The 22,362-nt window shown below is 40.3% G+C and overlaps 1 protein-coding gene across 3 annotated transcripts in view; it reads right to left on the minus strand.

Moving 5' to 3' along the window:
- The window catches only part of GCM1 (GCM transcription factor 1), a 269,706-nt gene that overhangs the window by 229,539 nt on the left and 17,805 nt on the right, over positions 1–22,362 (minus strand). The window contains exon 2 of one of the 3 annotated variants that reach the window (XM_086925209.1): positions 20,138–20,321. The exons of the other annotated variants lie outside the window; for them this stretch is intronic. The gene's annotated coding sequence lies outside the window, so the exon portion shown is untranslated. The remainder of the gene's footprint in view (positions 1–20,137; positions 20,322–22,362) is intronic. 3 annotated transcript variants of the gene reach the window in all.

Consider the following 22,362-nt stretch of genomic DNA (forward strand, 5'->3'; position numbering starts at 1 on the left):
GCTAAGCTGTTCGTTCTGCCTAATTTCTAACACAATAGTTAAAATAAAGTAATGGGAATAGAGTAGAGATAAGTGGTATACAGTACATTCAGTTAATCTTTGTTCTAAAACTGTTTCTTTTCTATTTCTCATATGTATCGAACTTTGGGCCTGACATGTATTTCTGAACTCCATCTTTGGAAGAACTGCGACTGCACAGAAAAGCTCAAATCCATGAAGCACTGACCTTTGAAACTCGGCCAACTCCTGACTTGCTAGAAGATGTTCATGGGAACGTCAACTCCTGACCCCTGTGAAGGAAGCTGAACTAAAATATGGACTACATTGTAATCATTATTGATGGATCAATGACAAAATATAGAATACAGAAATATAGAATACCCAAAATATCGAAGATAAAATATAGAAAGCAAAAATATCGAAGTCCTATCTACAAACAGGTAAGTACAAAAATATTGAATCAAAAATATCGAAAAAATATATATAGTTATTCAAAATATCGATTTTTTTTAAATGTCTTAAAAGTAATTTAAAATTAATGAAATAATAACTATAATTAACTAAAACATACTTAAAAATACTTAAATAACTTTAAAATTATTAAATAATTAATTTAAGTTAGAAAAAATACACATACAATTCGATTTTTTAACACATATATATTAATACAAAATATACAATATTTTTACCGTAGGATACCGGGAGGGTAAAATGTACAATTACCACTCCAGCGACTTCAACAGTAGGGTAAACATTGGATAGCGTAGGGGTCAAAATTACTATTCCCACTCCAGTGAGTGCAACACTAGGGAAAGCGTTGGATAGTGTAAGGGAAAAAATTACTATTCCCACTCCAGTGAGTGCAACTGTAGGAAAAGCGTTGGATAGCGTAGGGGTAAAAATTACTATTCCCACTCCAGAGAGTGCAACAGTAGGGAAAGCGTTGGATAGCGTAGGGTAAAAATTACTATTCCCACTCCAGAGGGTGCAACAGTAGAGAAAGCGTTGCATAGCGAAGGGGTAAAAATTACTATTCCCACTCCAGTGAGTGCAACTGTAGGAAAAGCGTTGGATAGCGTAGGGGTAAAAATTACTATTCCCACTCCAGTGAGTGCAACAGTAGGAAAAGCGTTGGATAGCGTAGGGGTAAAAATGACTATTACCACTCCAGTAAGTGCAACAGTAGGGAAAGCGTTGGATAGCGGGACGGTAAAAATTACTATACCCACTCCAGAGAGTGCAACAGAAGGGAAAGCGTTGGATAGCGGAAGGCTAAAGATTACTATTTACACTCCAGAGAGTGCAACAGTAGAGAAAGTGTTGGATATCTTAGGGGTAAAAATTACTATTTCCACTCCAGAGAGTGCAACAGTAGGGAAAGCGTTGGATAGCGTAGGGTAAAAATTACTATTCCCACTCCAGAGGGTGCAACAGTAGAGAAAGCGTTGCATAGCGAAGGGGTAAAAATTACTATTCCCACTCCAGAGAGTGCAACAGTAGGGAAAGTGTTGAATAGAGTAGGGGTAAATATTACTATTCCCACTCCAGAGAGTGCAACAGTAGGGAAAGCGTTGGATAGCGTAGGGGTAAAAATGACTATTCCCACTCCAGAGGGTCCAACAGTAGAGAAAGCGTTGGATACCGTAGGGGTAAAAATGACTATTCCCACTCCAGAGAGTGCAACAGTATGGAAAGCGTTGGATAGCGTGGGGGTAAAAATTACTATTCCCACTCCAGAGAGTGCAACAGTAGGGAAAGCGTTGGATAGCATAGGGGTAAAAATTACTATTCCCACTCCAGTGAGTGCAACAGTAGGGAAAGCGTTGGATAGCGTAGGGGTAAAAATTACTATTCCCACTCCAGAGAGTGCAACAGTAGGGAAAGCGTTGGATAGCGTAGGGGTAAAAATTACTATTCCCACTCCAGAGAGTGCAACAGTAGGGAAAGCGTTGGATAGCGTAGGGAAAAAAATTACTATTCCCACTCTAGTGAGTTTAACACTAGGGAAAGTAAAGATTTAATATATTAATAAAAATAAATTAAATATCAATACCAATAAAAAGTTAATTAAAATAAATTACCAATTTAAAATTATGTAATAATTATTCAATTAAAAATACAAATAATTATTAGTTATTAAAATGATTTTCCTATTAATAGAAATTAATTACCAATTAACAATTAATTAACAATAAATGAAAAATAAATACCAATAAGTAAATAAAAATGATTTATTTAATTACAATTACATTACTTCCCACCCTACTCCCCTATAAACCCACAAACCGCTACGGAAAATAAATTAATTAAATTAACATAATTATCAATAATCAATTAATAAAAATTAATTACCAATTAAAAATTAATTACCAATTAAAAATTAATTAACAATGAATTCAAAATTAATACCAATAAATAAATTAACATATTTAATTAATTACAATTAAATTACTTCCCACGCTATTCCCCTATAAACCTACAACCCGCTACGGAAAATAAATTAATAAAATTAACATAATTATCAATTAATCAATTAATAAAAATGAATTACCAATTAAAAATGAATTACCAATTAAAAAATAATTAATTACAAATTAATAATTCATTAACAATTAATTAAAAAAATACCAATAAATAAATTAACATATTTAATTAATTACAATTAAATTTCTTCCCACCCTATTTCCCTATAAACACACAACCTGCTACAGAATTAAATTATGCAAAAAATTAAATAACATAACATAAAAAACATTTACATTTTTTTTTTTACTTTTATTTTTCATTTTGCATAAAGAAAGATAAGGCAGAAAAAAAGAAATAATAAAGCAATATAAAACCATCATGTACCCATCACATGTAAACTGACATTTTCCTCTGTTGAGGAATTACAATGCGAAAAAAAGAAAATACAATACAAATTAAAAGAAAAAAAATGGAATACATTGCAATGATATGGCTGCATTAACCCGACTAGTGAGCAAATTTATGAATAGAGTGATGTGACGCATAAGCTACAACCAAAAGACCATAATGTATAGAACATGTGGGATGAGCGGGCCAACAATCTAAAAGTAACTCCTAGACCCCATACCAATAGCCAGGGAGCCAGGTGGACGTGGGAACGTCAACTCCTGACCCCTGTGAAGGAAGCTGAACTAAAATATGGACTACATTGTAATCATTATTGATGGATCAATGACAAAATATAGAATACAGAAATATAGAATACCCAAAATATCGAAGATAAAATATAGAAAGCAAAAATATCGAAGTCCTATCTACAAACAGGTAAGTACAAAAATATTGAATCAAAAATATCGAAAAAATATATATAGTTATTCAAAATATCGATTTTTTTTAAATGTCTTAAAAGTAATTTAAAATTAATGAAATAATAACTATAATTAACTAAAACATACTTAAAAATACTTAAATAACTTTAAAATTATTAAATAATTAATTTAAGTTAGAAAAAATACACATACAATTCGATTTTTTAACACATATATATTAATACAAAATATACAGTATTTTTACCGTAGGATACCGGGAGGGTAAAATGTACAATTACCACTCCAGCGACTTCAACAGTAGGGTAAACATTGGATAGCGTAGGGGTCAAAATTACTATTCCCACTCCAGTGAGTGCAACACTAGGGAAAGCGTTGGATAGTGTAAGGGAAAAAATTACTATTCCCACTCCAGTGAGTGCAACTGTAGGAAAAGCGTTGGATAGCGTAGGGGTAAAAATTACTATTCCCACTCCAGTGAGTGCAACAGTAGGAAAAGCGTTGGATAGCGTAGGGGTAAAAATGACTATTACCACTCCAGTAAGTGCAACAGTAGGGAAAGCGTTGGATAGCGGGACGGTAAAAATTACTATACCCACTCCAGAGAGTGCAACAGAAGGGAAGGCGTTGGATAGCGGGAGGCTAAAGATTACTATTTACACTCCAGAGAGTGCAACAGTAGAGAAAGTGTTGGATATCTTAGGGGTAAAAATTACTATTTCCACTCCAGAGAGTGCAACAGTAGGGAAAGCGTTGGATAGCGTAGGGTAAAAATTACTATTCCCACTCCAGAGGGTGCAACAGTAGAGAAAGCGTTGCATAGCGAAGGGGTAAAAATTACTATTCCCACTCCAGAGAGTGCAACAGTAGGGAAAGTGTTGAATAGAGTAGGGGTAAATATTACTATTCCCACTCCAGAGAGTGCAACAGTAGGGAAAGCGTTGGATAGCGTAGGGGTAAAAATGACTATTCCCACTCCAGAGGGTCCAACAGTAGAGAAAGCGTTGGATACCGTAGGGGTAAAAATGACTATTCCCACTCCAGAGAGTGCAACAGTATGGAAAGCGTTGGATAGCGTGGGGGGTAAAAATTACTATTCCCACTCCAGAGAGTGCAACAGTAGGGAAAGCGTTGGATAGCATAGGGGTAAAAATTACTATTCCCACTCCAGTGAGTGCAACAGTAGGGAAAGCGTTGGATAGCGTAGGGGTAAAAATTACTATTCCCACTCCAGAGAGTGCAACAGTAGGGAAAGCGTTGGATAGCGTAGGGGTAAAAATTACTATTCCCACTCCAGAGAGTGCAACAGTAGGGAAAGCGTTGGATAGCGTAGGGAAAGAAAATACTATTCCCACTCTAGTGAGTTTAACACTAGGGAAAGTAAAGATTTAATATATTAATAAAAATAAATTAAATATCAATACCAATAAAAAGTTAATTAAAATAAATTACCAATTTAAAATTATGTAATAATTATTCAATTAAAAATACAAATAATTATTAGTTATTAAAATGATTTTCCTATTAATAGAAATTAATTACCAATTAACAATTAATTAACAATAAATGAAAAATAAATACCAATAAGTAAATAAAAATGATTTATTTAATTACAATTAAATTACTTCCCACCCTATTCCCCTATAAACCCACAAACCGCTACGGAAAATAAATTAATTAAATTAACATAATTATCAATAATCAATTAATAAAAATTAATTACCAATTAAAAATTAATTACCAATTAAAAATTAATTAACAATTAATTCAAAATTAATACCAATAAATAAATTAACATATTTAATTAATTACAATTAAATTACTTCCCACGCTATTCCCCTATAAACCTACAACCCGCTACGGAAAATAAATTAATAAAATTAACATAATTATCAATTGATCAATTAATAAAAATGAATTACCAATTAAAAATGAATTACCAATTAAAACATAATTAATTACAAATTAATAATTCATTAACAATTAATTAAAAAAATACCAATAAATAAATTAACGTATTTAATTAATTACAATTAAATTTCTTCCCACCCTATTCCCCTATAAACACACAACCTGCTACAGAATTAAATTATGCAAAAAATTAAATAACATAACATAAAAAACATTAACATTTTTTTTTTTACTTTTATTTTTCATTTTGCATAAAGAAAGATAAGGCAGAAAAAAAGAAATAATAAAGCAATATAAAACCATCATGTACCCATCACATGTAAACTGACATTTTCCTCTGTTGAGGAATTACAATGCGAAAAAAAGAAAATACAATACAAATTAAAAGAAAAAAAATGGAATACATTGCAATGATATGGCTGCATTAACCCGTCTAGTGAGCAAATTTATGAATAGAGTGATGTGACGCATAAGCTACAACCAAAAAACCATAATGTATAGAACATGTGGGATGAGCGGGCCAACAATCTAAAAGTAACTCCTAGACCCCATACCAATAGCCAGGGAGCCAGGTGGACGTGTAGTGAATCTTACTATGCCATGCAATGTGTGGAGAAATATGCACCTATCCCACTCCGGTTGGAGTGATGCCGGAATGTAATGGAGACTCACTGGTGGACTTGCATCGAGATATGTACTCTCTGTACGGACCCCAAATGTCGACCGGTCTGGAGGCAGAGGGGAGTAAAGTGCTAAATTCCTCGCAGTTCATGTTGCAAAACGCCATGCTGCTCAACCAGGAGCGGAGCGTGGGGGTCCGTTTACTGCCCCACACCAATGCGATCTCTCTTTTGGCCAGAAGGAAGCTTAGTGCCGCTAGCCGGCGGGTCTTCTTCGGGAAATTCAACACATAACCCAAAAGGACAATCTCAGGTAAAGGGGAAAGGGCCATGGATAGAATGTCTCCCAAGGTAGCGTGGACATCCAGCCAGTATTGTTGTATTTTAGGGCAGGTCCAGGTTAAGTGTGCAAAGTCAGCAAACGGGGCAAAACATTTAAGGCAGTGATGTGGCCTGGAGGTTTCAATGCGGTATGTATGGGCCAGTGTGATATACAGCCTGCGAAGGAACTTAAAATGAAGCAACTTGTGACGGCTCTTCAAGGAGATGTCCGTTGTGGCGTTACAGCAGAAAGTCCACTGCTCGTCGGAGATAGGTGCCCCCAGGTCTCCCTCCCAAGCGGCACGCTACCTGGAGTCATCTTTGGGTTTAAGTGTACCACATTGTTTATACAATTTGGAGATCAAGTGGGCATTATCTGGGCTTTGGATCACCAAGGAGAGGGGAGTGAATTCTGTTGGCTCTAACGGGAAAGAAGAAAATTCGGCACGCAAGACAGAGCATAGTCGAGCAAGATTGAAGGCGTCCATGAAGGAGTGATCCCTAAACCGGACCTCTTCTGCTGGTGAGAAAACGTGCCCCTCCGGAAACAGATCCCCAGAGTGTTTAAATTGAATTTCGCCAGGGTGTGCTTCAGCACTGCTTCACCCGTGATCGGGAATAATGATGAATTGGGCAGGGGCAAAGCTGGAGAGTATAAAAGATCAAGCCCCAACAGCTTACGCAGTTTCACCCAAGCCCAGCAGGTGGTAGAGACCGTTTGAATGTCCCGGGGATCACGCGGAAAGCCGGTAGGAAGGATCGTGAGAAGCTGTCTCTGGAGGACCAGGCTGCCTTTGGTCTCACATATGGGATTTGTGCGTCCGGGTGGAACCAGGCGTAAGCGTAGCAACAGTGGGCGACTAGATAATATAAATACAGATCGGGTACACCTAGCCCTCCCCTCCCGGGTTGTAGTGTCAGGATTTTCCAGCTAACTCGAGGGGTCTTGTTACCCCAGACCAAGCAAATCAGAGCCGAACGAAGGCGGGCGAAAAAGACTTTTGTCAAAGGGATAGGGATGTTATTAAAAAGATACAGAAACTGGGGAAGAACCACCATTTTAATGATTGCAATTCTGCCCGCCATGGATAAAGGCAAGCGCAACCAACGGGTAACCTGCGTCTCCAGGGCGTCAATCGCAGTGCCATAATTAAGACGAATACCCGGGTACTGTCAAGGTGAATGGGCACACCCAAATATTTGACAGAGTCCATGCACCATTGCAAAGGGAACTCAACACTTTAAAAAATTTGATGTTATTAAAAATTCGATATATTTTAATACCTATCTTATAAACTTCGATATTTTACATTTCTATATTTTAAAAATCGATATTGCATTACTTACCTTCAATTCGATATTTTTCACCACTATATTCTGTCCATTCGATATTTTATCCATTCTATATTTTGACTTCAATATTAGTGCTATTCTATATTTTGGAATCGATATTATGTCTGTATACCATTATTGATACATTCACTGCCGGTTGGAATAAAAGTGCATGGGAAAATAAAATTGATGGGTGGGAACGCAAACATTAATATTCATTCTAAAAGTTTCATTTTCGTATGGTGTGATGACCTCTCCTCATCCTTTTATCCAATCGAAATTGGAGATCTTTACACTTGCAACATTGGAGGGAGGTACACTGACCTGGAAAAATAGTATAACTAGGGTAGGCTTAGCTAGTTAATTTGTCTGACTTGTCCGAATAGCTGACCTGTCACTGACCCAACACACTCAACAGGTGATCGGGAGCAGAGGTGCTGGCGGAGCCCTCTGTCAGAAGGTTTGAAACACAGATCGGGTTTGAGAACTGAAGTGCTGGCGAAGCACTTTGTCGGAGAGATCAATAACTCTTACCGGGTTCAGGCTGTTAGCTGCAGAGACGTAGTAACGCAGGTGTTGCAACTTTAACTGCGGGTGCCGGTCTTATCCTGTGGTGGTCCCGTCCTGATCCAATTTGGCTATACCTGTCCTGATTCTGATCTGCACCTGCTTGCCTTATGGTGCCTGCACTTTCGGGTTTCTGTCCTTTAAACTGACCCGTGGCCAGGGTTAGTTCTTCACACCATTTATTCAATGTGGGTACGTCATTGTACTGTTTCCGTCTCTCTTACCACCCTAATCTCAAATGCGTAAAGATTGCTTTATAAAATATCTGCATATTTTCATTCTAATCATTATTTTCCTGATTGAAAGATTTCTGATGTTTAATATTTGGATTAAGACTTTTAAGAAATTTAGATAAAGAGTTTAAACCTATCCCGAGTTTGTGGTTATTATATGAGTGCAAATATTATTATTCTACCTATTATTCTAACTCCTTTGATCCCTTAGGACTTTAGGTACTGATGACAAAGATTGGTAAGTCAATGGTATAGGTCCTAAATGAAATTTATAAATCACTGATTAGAGTAAGTGCATAGATTACCTGATTAAATCTCATCATATGTTGTTTATGGGCACAGGTGAGTATTGTAATATGAGTCGGGTGACCTGCACGCTCTATCAGTATTTCTTTTGGTAGCAGCAGCATGGTTAGGGTTTAGTTAAGATAGGTAGTTAGTTAGTTATGTACTGATTTTGGATCGATCAAATCTGATTTTACATTGATTATATTGATGCTGTATTGAATGTATGTATTAACCAAAATAATTTGTTCGTACCTGTTTAATGTGTATCTGGAATCCCCCGGGGCAGAATAGCGGGTGGTAAATGGAAGCCACACTGCAGTGAGGTCACTCTCTTTAGGAAATAAGTGCATGGTTAGGTAAAACCGGAAGCACTATTTAGGGATTTTCTGTATGAATGTGTGAATAAATTATAACAAAGAGTTCGCTAGCAAAACTTTTTGTGTGATATCACCTAGAAAGGGTCACACGGAAGGAGTAGCAGGTTCGTCTGAGCTTGATTGATAGCAAAGGGGTTCGCTGGTGAAACTTTGGCCTTAGTATATCCCAGAAGGGATCAGTCTGAAGTAGTAGCAGGTTCTCCAATGCTTGCGTGAAGGGTAGACGAAAGGGATCTACTCGTAATTTATGAAGAGTAAGTGGAAGGGATTTACTCGTAGTGAGTGAAATTTATCTTTCCTTTAAATTATTCACTCGGGCACAGTGGCGAATGTTTTTACGTTGTTGAATAATAAAATCTTTATTAAAAGTGAAAGGAATTAAGTTTTCGTATTACCTTGCAAAGGAGGGAGTCAGTCGCAGAGCTGCGCTGACATCACTCAGAGCCGCGCTGGTATTGGTTGAGACAGCGGGTGTGTAGCTGAGATAAATTGTAAAGGAGGGGTGACTACAGGGGCGTGAGAACTAGTCTCACGAGAAAAGCTGTGCAACTATTGGTTGGATTTATTTTGAATTCAAAATTTTGATTGGTCACTGAAAAATAAAAGACGCGACCCAGGAGTAGAAAGTAAGAGCCAACGCTGAAGTACTTTTTCCCGGGGAAGCAAGATGGCGGTCGCGTAGTGGTGGCCGTTTTGCAGTGAGACAGCGATGGCATAAGGAACTCTGGACTTTGCCCGTAATATCATCGAAATGTGAATGAGGAAACAAAATGTTGCTTGCCTGAACCTGGTGGGTTCTTGTGCCGCGGACATTGTCATTGGCGGTATATTTAGCGGTCGTTGGAACGCCATTCTCACATGGCGGCTGGATCCGAGTGAGGCAGCGGAGCACGCTGAAACTGCTGGGTGGCCGGGAAGAAAGACTACACAAGAGAGGCCGGCAGTCCCTGCGGAGTTTGCTGAGATCGCGAAATTCGCGAAAGTACACGGAAGAAATGCCCCCGAAAATAGGCTCAAAAGCCACAATGGCAGCCTGGAAGAAATTCGAACTGGAGGAGGTGACTCCCGACGAGGAGAGGAAGCCTCAGGGGCCACAGACATTGGCGGAGGAGCCAAAAAAGGGCATGAAAACTGTACCTGACTTGGTGGTGGTGGGGCCAGATATGGCGCGGGGGTTGCAGGTGAGAAACAAGGTGATCTGGTTTGCACAAGTGTTGGATATACCCCCCCAGCTAGGAAGGCTGCCAGAGGGGACCATGAATCCCGCCCAGCATTGGAGACTTCCAAGAAAAATCGGAAAATGATAGATCAGGATATCCAAGGGAATCTAGCTGGTGTTGGTGAAATAGAGCAAGACGGGGGTAGCTCTCACCAGACTTTTCAGGAAACTATAAAGGACCCACGGGTTCAGCAGCTCCCTGGGGGGCCCATGATAGATACTGATAATGGCAATGTCGCAGGTGGCATGAATGGGAAAGACAATATTGTGAATTTAGATCTACCGGATACCAGCAGTATTAAGAGTCTTCAGGACTTGGAGAAAGAAAAGGATCCCAGTGAATGCTTCTTCTCCGTGTCAGAAGGCGCGGAATGGTCAGAAGAGGGCGAAGAGCACAGCTCTTATTTGGAGGATAGTAATTTGGAGTCAGGGAGTGACCTGGAACAAGAGTCGGCAGCAACAGCAGTTAAATCAAATGTAGTGCCGAAAACACGGGAGATGCCACACAGTGATTTGAGCTGGGATCATTCCTCCGCAATGCCGCTACAGGGCAGCCCTATCTTGGAAGTATCCCACCCTCCAATCCTAGAAGTGATTCACCAGGAAATTTTGGCACACAGGGAGGACGCTGGCCATGACAGCTGCAAAGCCCAGGGGGCAATGAGAAAAATGCAGAATGTGGTGAGGAAACTTTCCAAGGCCTGTGCTAATGTGGGGGATGGAGTCTCCAACCTGGAGGAGAGGGTAGTCTCAACAGAGGCAGATGTAGCGGCGGCCACTAGCAAAGTTGAGTCCCAAGGTGCCCAAGTCATTGATATACAATGGAAACTTGAGGACATGGAGAACCGCTTGAGATGAAATAATCTTAGGAACCTGGGAATCCCTGAGGGGGTGGAAGGAGCCGACGTGAGTCTCTATGTTATAAAGTTATTTCAGTCTGTATTTCCCTAATTGTCTAGCTGGAACTGGTTCGGGGAGATACAGAGGGCACATAGAACACCCTTTAAAGTAAGACGTAATTCAAAGGAGGGAGATAAGCCAAGGGCAATTTTAATCTTTCTTGGCAACTTTATTCTGAGGCAAGCTATAGCTGATAAAGCGCGACCAGATGCAAAGCGGTCCAGCGATGGGATCTCGTTTTTTGTATGCCCGGACTTTTGTCATTCAACGGTAGAAAGGCGCTGGAGATTAAGACAGCTGATCAAGCCCTTTCAAGACAAGAAGCTCCAAGCATACTTGGTAAATCCAGCGCAGCTGAAAATAATCAACGAAGGTCGGGTACAATATTTCTCCTCAGAAATAAAGGCACAAGAATATCTGGACTCACTGGGCAAGCAATGAATGAACTCTGGTTTCCTTCTCCTTTCTGTATATCTTTTTATGCTATGTCCTAAGAATCATGATGGTAAAATAAGGTATTACGGGGTATAATCAGAGAGTAGGGTTTAATAGGTATCATGGTGGTTAGATTTATTGTGTTTTATAAGGTAGCCATTGCTGTCATTATTGCAAATTCATCACATGCTCAGACATGATCTGAGCGCTACGCACTGGGGGGGGGGTGCAGGCTGGTGGAGGGGGTGTGGGGGGTTGGGCAGATGGGGAGGTAGTGGGGGCGGGGGTAGGGTGGGGGGTGCAAGGGAGAAAATTCTAAAAAAGAGAGTCTGGTATTTTGTAGCTATGTTTTGTTTCCCGTTTAGTTCTGGCAAATGTGTTGTAGAGCTTCAGTTGCAAATGTCACAATTGTTAATAGGGATCGTAGGTGGTATAGATAAATGCCCTGATGTTGAACATTAGTATCTGTACGATTAACATCGGAGGTTTGAACGATTGGAGGAAATGCCAGAAGCTTGCTCACTTTGCTAAACTAAATGGAATTGATGTATTATGCCTCCAGGAGACACATCTACCATGGGCAAAAAGGAATTTGATGAGAATAAGAGGGTATGATATGCTAGCTTGTTCTTCTCAAACCTCTTCAACAAGGGGGGTTGCAATTTTGGCCAGATCATTCCTGGGGGGGCGGAGGGTGGCAAACTGTGCAAAGCGTCTGCCAAGGGAGGTGGGCAATAGTTGAGCTAAGCCTGGGCTGTACATTTTGTGTGATATACGGGTCCAACCAGGATGACCCCGACATTTTTTAAGCTTTAGAACTGGATTTAGCAGGCTGGTCTATCCCAATTATAGTTTGCAGAGATCTTAATATTTCTGTAGACTGGTCTAGTCAGGCGTTATATACTGGACATAAACCCAGAGTATTCCGGGCTCTAACTGCACTCATACGCTAACATGGGTTATAGGATTTTTGGGGGGTTAAGGAACCAGCCAATCCTGGTTTTACGTATTTTTCAAACCCTTTTAAAAAATATACAAAACTGGACTATTTTCTTATATCTGCTTCGGAGTTAGGGATGGTTAATATTAGGAAACTACGGAAAGTTATTTAGGATCATAACCCGCTGGTACTATTCTATGAGGTGGAAACCATTGAAAGGGTAAAATCTAGCTGGACGTTCGAAAGAAGGTTATTAGCGGATGTCAGATTTGTTGAACATCTGAAGAAGTGGACAGTTGAGTTTTTTTATGCTAACCGTTATAGTACATCAAGGAATGGAGTGTGGGATGCTTTTAAAGGTGCTTTAAGAGGGGAAACCATAAGCTGCTCTGCAAGATTAAGGAGAGAGGATAGGAGTGAGGGTGAGAGACTCACGGGTCTATTAACAGAAACAGAAGAACAGCATATTAGAGATATTGTACATGGAGGGGACTGTGTCGAGAGCCAACAGATGCTGATGGTTATAAAAGCTGAACTTCAGAAATTAATGACACAGAAGGCAATTGGCGATAATCAATCCTCTAGGGCCAAACTCTATGAAACTGGGGAACAAGCGGGTAGAGCACTGGCCCTAACAATTAGACAGGATAAGACGAAGAATATTATCTCTAGTATAAAGGAGGGAGGGACGGGCTATACAGAACCGAAGGATATTCTACGAGTGTTTAAAAACTTCTATCAGTCATACTATAATGAAGAAAGGGATGCTAGTAGTATCTGTGAGCAGCCTTGGGATAGAGGTCCAGGTCTGGCGGAACAGGAGAGAATGGAGCTGGATAAGGACCTGACAGCGAGCGAGATAAGAGAGGCTCTACAGGATCTAGCGGGAGGCAAGGCTGTTGGCCACGACGGTATTCCTTTGGAAGCTTATAAGAGTATCGAAATGGAGATTGTCCCTGTGTTATTGGATCTCTTTAACAGGATTATATATACAGGTGTAACACCAGAATCTTGGACAGAAACAAATATAATCGTGTTTCACAAGAAAGGGAAACCAAAGAAAGACCCGGGGGCATACCGGCCAATCTCTCTCATAAATGCAGATGCAAAGCTTTATTCAAAGGCGTGGGCTAGAAAATTGGGGAGGGTCATTGGGGGTCTCGTCTCTTCGTGGCAGTATGGGTTCGTTCCAGGGAGGGGTACCACTGATCACACCAGGCGTGCTATAATGCTGTTTGATGCCCATGCTGTCTCGGGGGGGGGGGATGGCCATGATCCTCCTCGATGCTGAAAAAGCCTTTGACCGTGTGGTGTGGAAACATCTATGGGGTATACTGTTTGGTAGAGGCTTTGGCCCTAAGATCATGAGCGCCCTCAAGGCAATGTACCAAGATCCAACAGCTCGAGTACAAGTAATGGGGGAACGATCAGATAAAATTATAATTAAGAGGGGGACGCGTCAAGGGTGTCCCTGCTCCCCGATTCTTTTCTCTCTATATATTGATCCCTTGATTCAGAAGATTCTAGGTTGTTCACAGATTAGCCCAGTAATATTTAATGGTTATGAAAATAAATTATTGGCGTATGCTGATGATTTAGCAGTTTTAACTCCTGATCCCGAGCAGGTGCTTCTAGTTCTGGTTCGATTAGCTAAGGAATGTGGTACCCGGTCTGGGTATTTATTGAATGAAGGGAAGAAGCAAATAATATGTACCAAAGATATGATTAAGGCTGATGATAGATTCGTAGATTCAGCGGTATACCTAGGGGTGAGAATAAATGCATCTGTTGATAAAATTGTCGGGGATAATTATGTGCCTCTGATGAAGAACATAGAGGATAATTTGAAAAGAATTGATGTGCTACAATTATCGATGATTGATAGGGTAAATGCGTTAAAAATGACAATATTCCCTAAAATATTATATCTGTTTCGGGCTATTCCTCTTTTCGTGGAAGAGAAGTTGATGGAAAGGATGGAGGCAATATTTATAAAATGTATATGGCAGTATGGAAAGATCAGGCGGTCTTCAAAATGTATGTCATTGCCCCGGGAAAGAGGCGGGCTGGCTATGCCGAATCTTAGGCTCTACCATTGGACATGCCTACTGACCGAAATAACTAAACTTTTTCAACCGGGTGAGAACTCGAATAGTGGAAACGTAGGTATTCTATCTCCACCTTCTATCTTTGAGTTATTATTGGGGAGAAAGGCTATGGGTGTATTGCTGTCTGAGGTGGACCGCCGCTATTATGAAAGATCACGATACAAGGTAGTTGAAGGGGCTTGGAGGGTTTGGAATGCGGCTCAAAAATATTTAAATATCCCAAAAATAAATTCCTACCTCCTTCTTTGGAACTCTAGCCTTCTCCCTCAACTGGGTACAGATAGAAACACCCTGATGTGGAAAGAGAGGGGAGTAAAAAGGCTGGGTGATATTATGATAGGGGATAAGGTTCTGGGGTTTGAAAGTATTCAACAGAAGTTTGACATTCCCTCTAATCAGTGGTTTCTGTATGCCCAGAGAGTTGGAACATTGGCGGCTGTTAGACCGCGGATCTCCTTGGGAAATAGTAATGCATTGATCGAGTATCTATCAAAGGGGGGTAAAACGATTAAAATAGTATATAACTTTCTGTTATCAGGAATACAGGATGATATGGAAAAAACGGAGGCATCTTTAGAGGAGAAATTGGGGGATCCAGATGTCGATCTTGATAAGGCCCTACTCCTAAACAAGAAGTTATTCCGTTCATCAAACCTGAGGGCACAGCATTACAAGACTCTATTTAGTCTATACTATACCCCAGCAAAGCTCTATGTTTGGGGGGTATAACTGCCCTAGGTGCATTCAGGGCCCTGCAGATTTGGCACACATGTTCTATCTATGTTATAGGTTAATTCCAATTCGTAGGGAAATTATGACATTTTGGGAGGGGGTGTTAGCCTGTAAAATTAATTTAACTCTTACTTTGATGATATTGGGCACGGATAACAATTTGGAACTGACGAAAGATGTAGAAACCTTGGTCTTTATACCAGTGGCGATACTCAGGATTCTCATTTCGGCTGGGTGGAAGGATACCGTAGCTCCATCTTTCCAAATGTGGCTAGCCAGACTGCTGGGAATGCATAATATAGAATTGTGTTTGTATGAGTATAAGAGTAGGAAAACCCGAGATTTGGGCAGGAACATGTGGGGACCGATTTAAAGGTGGCGAGATTTAAGAATCTAAAAAATGAATGAGTCTTTGATATTGGTGTGCTTTTAATCCCTTATAACAATGATCAGTGTTGATTTTCGATAATGTATTGAGATAATGTATATGAATTTATGAAATGTTGCAACATAGGATTTATCTTTTATAATGGGATTTGGATTCTTGTATAATGTATGTATATTTATGAAGCAGACTAATAATGATGGTGTGATTTTGAATAATGAACTTTGTATATATTTTTGCACCAGAGACTATCAATAAAATAAATCATTTAAAAAAAAAAAAAAATTCGGACGCGCTGGTATTGGAAATAATTTTGTAAAAAAATTGAGGGGCATCCCAAGGATTTGCGTTTAAATTATATGTGGCACATAGGTCCGATTGTAGGAGGTAGACCCGATAGGAAATATCTAGGGTTTGCGCAAGAACAGTATATAAGAGAAAGACCATATATCATGTACGGAGAGAAAAGAAAAATGTCATTCATTAAAAGAATTAACAATTATTTCAAGAAAGATAAAGCAATTAAAACAAGAGAAGGGATTATTATTCCACAACCAAATACACCCGCATCATACACGATGGTTGAAAGGGGCTATCGCACTTGTGTGTGGTTAGAAAATTGGATGGAGTACACAAAAGATGACAGTGTTTTAGCATTTCCAGAAAATGGTACGTTTAATGGCAGAGTTTTGTACAATTTGAGAACTTGCATGAATGAATTAGATCCCAAACCTAGATTAACGCAGTTTGGGACATTGGAGGAATGGGAAACTGAGGCTTTTGAGCGAGATAGACCCAGAAGTAACAGGAATTGGAGTAAGTTTTATCCTCGATTTCCAAAAGCAACAAGAGACAACCAAATGAAACAATGGAGACAGTCCATGTTAGTGGAAGTATTATATCCTGTATTAACTTTAGGAGAACCCACTGGAAATAAAAGGACTGAGAAAACGAAACATTTAATGACTAGTGGTGAATCGGATGATGATTATTTGGAGGATTTATTAATGAAAAATCCACCACCTTATAATGAGGAGCCAAGCACAGTTAATCCAAATGCTCCATTCCTGAAACCACCTCTGATTCAGCAAGTGGTACATGAGACTTTGCTAGACAAGACAGGGAAAGAGAAGCTTTAAATAAACAAAGAAGTGAGTTGATTCAGAAAATTTCCCAATTAAATAAAAGTCCTGAAGCCCTAACAATTCTGGTAACTATTGGCCCCGTTGTTCCTTTGTACGGAGATAAGCAGGCTAGTCCTAAAACTCCAGTTCTGACTACACCTGTAGTTCAGCCAAGAAAATAACATTTAATAATTGATGATCAAGCAAGTGAATGTGAGTCAGTGATTTCCCTGATGGATTTGCCAATAAGAGAACCAGTGAGTGACTCGGTCAGGAAAACCACTCCTATTAATTCTAGGGAAGTACAAATGGAGACATCCTCAGGTACAAGAAGTGCCACAGCAGTAACCGCAGAAGAAATAGAGAGATGTACACGAGAAATAGAGAAACCAAAGTCAAAGTAGAAGAGCAACAGGAACTTCAATTGAGCCAAATGAACAATACCCAGACTCAAGGTTATGGTAATGGGGGTAAACCCAGGGGACAATTCAATAGAGAAGAAGCCAAAAAGAAGTTTCCTTGTCACGTGTGCGGCAAGTTGGGGCACTGGAAGAACGAATGTAAGGCTGTGCAAAACAGTAATGTGCAAATTAATGATTTAAATCCACAGACGCAGAATGAGGTGCCACGGAAGCAACAGCAGCAGGTAATACAAAACCAGCTACCCCTTGCACCTATGCCAAATTTTAGGAGCAAAGCACATCAGAGTGTGGATACCACAAATTGGGAGTGAAGTGAGAGGAGAGACACAGCAACATCACAATTTCTTTTAAGTGATACGTTTTTCAGTGAGGACACATACTGATGGCGCCTGAGAGGGGAGGACGAGGAGTGCGTACTTTGCGCCTCCTTGCCAGTAGATCAGTCAGGTCTATACATTGAAGGAAAGGTTGAAGGAAATGATGTCACCTTTCTATTTGACACTAGTGCTACCCGTTCTACTGTGAGAAAAGCAGACGTTCCAAAGCTACCCCTCTCGGGAGAAGCGATCCAAGTAGTGGGCGTTTCTAATAAACAGATTAGTACCCCAGTCACAGAACCAATGGAAGTCAGAATAGGCAATTTTAAAGAAATGCACAGATTTGTTGTGTGTGATTCAATTCCAGTAAACCTGTTAGGCAGAGACTTGTGCAAAATGAATTGCACCATCTTTTGCACCCCAGTGGTGTTGAAATTTAGACCTCAGATGAAGACGGAATCTGTAAATTAATATTAGCAAAACAAGAAACTGAGAATAAAAAGTTAACTATAGAAGATCTACCAGAAGAATTTCAGCATACTGTAAATCCTAATGTGTGGGATTTCACAGGGAAAGATGTAGGATTAATGGCAAATGTCGATCCACTAAAAGTGATGGTAAAAGAAGGTGCAGTTTACCCAAATATTCGACAGTACAAAATGAGCCCAGAAATAAAAGCAGGTGTTGCAGCAGAAATAAAGCGTTTGGTTGAAACAGGCCTTTTTAGGAAATAATGAGCAGTCCATGTAATTCGCCCATAATTGGCATAAAGAAACCAAGTGGGAAGTATAGGGTCGTACAAGACCTCCAAAAAATTAATAAGATTGTTGTCCCATGCTGTCCAGTTGTGCCAAATCCTGCAGTGATTCTGTATCAGATACCGTGGGAGGCTGGATGGTTTACCGTGATAGATTTGTGTCACAAATTATTCTCGATTCCATTGCACCCAGATAGCAAATTTCTTTTTTCTTTTGAATTCGACAGTCATGTCTACGTCTGGAACCGCGTTCCTAAGGGGTATCCAGAGAGTCCATCAATTTTTAATCAGATTTTGAAAAAGTGCCTTGAGTCTTTTGTGCTGCCCGGACAGTCAGTCCTGGTCCAGTATAGGTGGCATCTAAAACTCGAAATGACTGTGTTGTTGATACCATTGCCTTGCTGAATCAATTGGGTGAAGGAGGAGATAAAGTGTCATCTGAGAAATTACAATTTTGTACCACCTCAGTGAGGTATTTGGGGCACCAGATAGAAAGAGGTGTCAGAAGGGTTACCTCAGAAAGAATCAGAATAATCAAAAACATGGCTCTACCTCAAACTCAGAAAGAAATCAGAATGTTTCTCGGAGTTGTAGGTTACTGCAGGCAATGGATAGTGGGATTTGCAGTCCTAGCAAAACCACTGATACAAATGACAAAGAAAAGAGCAAAAGACCCAGTAGAATGGGATGACAAAAGCATGACTGCTTTCTTGAAATTACGAGAATGTCTGTGTACAGCTCCAGCATTAGGGATGCCTGACTATTCAAAAGATTTTTGCACTATTCTGTGATACACAAGATAATTGTGCACTTTCGGTTCTGACCCAAACTCACTGTCTAATGAGACGTCCGTTGGCATATTTTTCTTCTACATAGGATCCAGTGGTATCTGCATTGCTGCATTGCCAGGATGCCTTAAAGCAGTAGCTGCAACCTGCATGAGCCTTCAGCAAAGTGAGCCCATTATTATGGGACATCCAGTGACAGTGTACGTTCCACATGCAGTTGTGATTTTGTTAACAAGGACTAAGACTCAGTACCTAACTCCTAGTCGGCTGACTAAGTACGAGCGAATCATTGTAGGTGCAGGAAACGTCACCATTGCCAGATGTAATATTCTAAACCCAGCAACACTGCTACCTGATTCATACTTTGCAGAAGTGAAGGGAGAAGTCGAACATGATTGTATCGACCTGACTGAATACAGTACAAAACCACGTCCAGACATAAGAGAAGAGCCATTAATTGATTCTGAATATGAGCTATTTGTAGATGGCTCATGTATGAGACATGAGGAAGGAGGTTTGAGTGCTGCCTATGCAGTGTGCACATTGGGGGGTCCAGTTGACGCATCCTATTTACCTGGAGTCAAGTCTGCACAAGTAGCCGAATTGGTTGCATTAACAAAAGCCTGCACATTTGGGAAAAATTGGAAAGTAACCATATACACTGATAGCCAATATGGTTACGGGGTTGTGTACAATTTTGGCCAGCTCTGAATGAAAAGGGAGTTTCTGACTTCTTCAGGTACTCCTATTAAAAATGGTCATTATGTAAAAGATTTGCTTGAAGCAATCCAATTACCAAAAGAAGTGGCTGTGGTCAAGTGTGCTGCTCACCAATCTGGAAATGACAAAGTGACAGCTGGTAACCGATATGCTGACCAGTTAGCCCAACATTGCGCAAAATTTTAAATGGCTATAAACAAAAAAATTGAAGTGGGTGGAAACAGCTGCCAACTTACTTTGCTTGAACGTGTGAGAACGTGGGAAGAAGTGAGAGACTTGCAAAATGAAGCAGAACCAAAAGAAAAGGAAGAGTGGAGGAAGATAGGTTGTCAGAGAAGGGTTGTTTACCTTGATGGTAGGCCTGTGCTACCAGACTGTATGCTTGCTCCTATGGCTAGGATGTTCCACGGAGATTCTCATTTGGGAAGAGATGCCATGATACGTTTGTTCAGACAGTTATGGTTCAATGCAAAATTCAGGAACATAGCAGAAGCACTTTGCCATAGATGTTTAATTTGTCAACAAATGAATCCTGGAGAGAAAAATTGTAGTATAACCAGGAAAGATTGGGAAGGCAATGATTACAGATTGATTTCATTCAGTTACCCCCTTGTCTGGGACTAAAATACATTCTTGCCATTGTCTGCCTATTTTCAAAATGGGTGGAACCTTACCCCACACGTAGGAATGATAGCATCACTGTAGACAAACTCCTACTCAGAGAACTCATACCTAGGTTTGGTATTCCAGTAACAATGGAATCAGACCGAGGCTGTCATTTTAATAATGAAATAATTGGCCTAATTTGTGAAGCATTCAACGTTAAGCAAAATCTGCACTGTGCATATCGCCCAGAGGCTTCTGGGGTGATAGAACAACTGAATGGCACAATAAAGTCGAGAATGGGAAAGATCTATGAATCTACCCGATTAGAGTGGTCAGATGCTTTACCGCTTGTTCTGATGGGACTCAGAAGTATTCCCGACCGGAACACAGGCTTGAGTCCTCATGAAATACTAATGGGAAGAGCAATGAAGCAAGCATGGGTGCCAGGACACAAGCTGATAAATATATCTGATGATTTAGTACTGGAGTACTGCAAAGAACTGACTGACCAAGTGCGTTTTATCTCTCACCAGGTTGGGGAAGACGCTGTCACCAGACAAGCAACTCCAGCACACGACCTGAACCCAGGTGATTGGGTAGGGTTAAAGAAACACACTCGAAAATCTTGCCTTGCACCAAGGTGGGGAAAACCACAATAAGTAATTCTGGTTACCACCACAGCTGTAAAGCGCAAAGGAGTTCCACACTGGATCCATGCCAGTCACACAAAAAGAGTGACTGAACCTGATGAAACTGAAGCTGAAGGTTGTGCAGCTGAGGGGGTCTTAAGATATCAATCCTGAAGTAGCTGAAGAGGAACAACCAAGAACCAGTCAAGGTGATGATTGGATTCCAGTAGTTAACATACCTGCAGAATACGTGAGAACCAGAAGTCAGACTTATTTAGACAATCAGAGTGATAGTGAGGACGAGATAGGTTTCGAAGAACGTACTCAGATTACAGAAATCCAAGCCAGTAGTAATTCTGAGGAGCACCAGATAAGGAAAGATCAGAATACTCAGACATATGACACTCTACCAAGAACTCTTAAGTCTGAGGAGGGACAGATAGGTAATAGGGCGATTGCTCAAGTAGAAGAAAATCAAGTGTTCGAAGAGCTTGAGCAGGGCTAGACAGGAATAGAAAAATGTGTTCAGGAAGAAGAAGGTGTAAATGTAAATATAAATGTAGAGGTACTTGTATAACGCATGACTACCCAGAGGCATCTCGGCGCTTGTACGAATACCGCTGAGGAACCCTTCCTGGCTTTTCCCTGTGAAGTGTCCACTCCTGGGCACCACCAAGGTGAAGCCAGGCATCCTAGCATTGTTGGGGCCATTGTGGAGATTAAGCAAGCTATTGCCCAGAGTTGCAGAGTGGGATCCATGATTAGAATAGGCACCGAGGCGAGAATTATCAGGTCTGAGGAAATTGAGCCCAAGACCCGCCGAGGCAGGAATTGAACCCTGGTCCCAGACCAGACTTCTGCATCAGGGTCTGCCGCTCTACCCATTGAGCCACACTTCTCAAATCAGGTGAATCAAATCAAAGTCAAATTCAGCAGATACCTGAAAAGGCCAGATTAGTAACAAGGCAGAAGAAACAGAAGCAAGTCCTGGACCTAGTCAGATAGAGAGGAATACAGAAGACAGCATTGAAATAGATGTGCCACAACTGAATGAAAATAAGAGAGCACTGGAAGAAGGCCAGAGCACAGTGTCAGCTAAAAGACTCAGAAAAGGAGATACGTGGCCAAGGTTTGTTAAAAGACTGAGATTTCGTCTAAAGACCATAAATGAAGAACCAGAACAAGTAAATGAAATAACAAGTCAAACTGAACAATCGACAGTACAACCAAGAAGGAGAAGTCCACGACTGAAAAGGCTGAATTACAAATTCAGAGGCCATGAAGATTTTGAAAACTTAGAAATAAGTGACGAAAGTGATGACGAATTGATTGTTGATC

This window comes from Lissotriton vulgaris, chromosome 6 (assembly GCF_964263255.1).
Source record: "Lissotriton vulgaris chromosome 6, aLisVul1.2, whole genome shotgun sequence".
Classification (NCBI taxonomy): Eukaryota; Metazoa; Chordata; class Amphibia; order Caudata; family Salamandridae; genus Lissotriton; species Lissotriton vulgaris.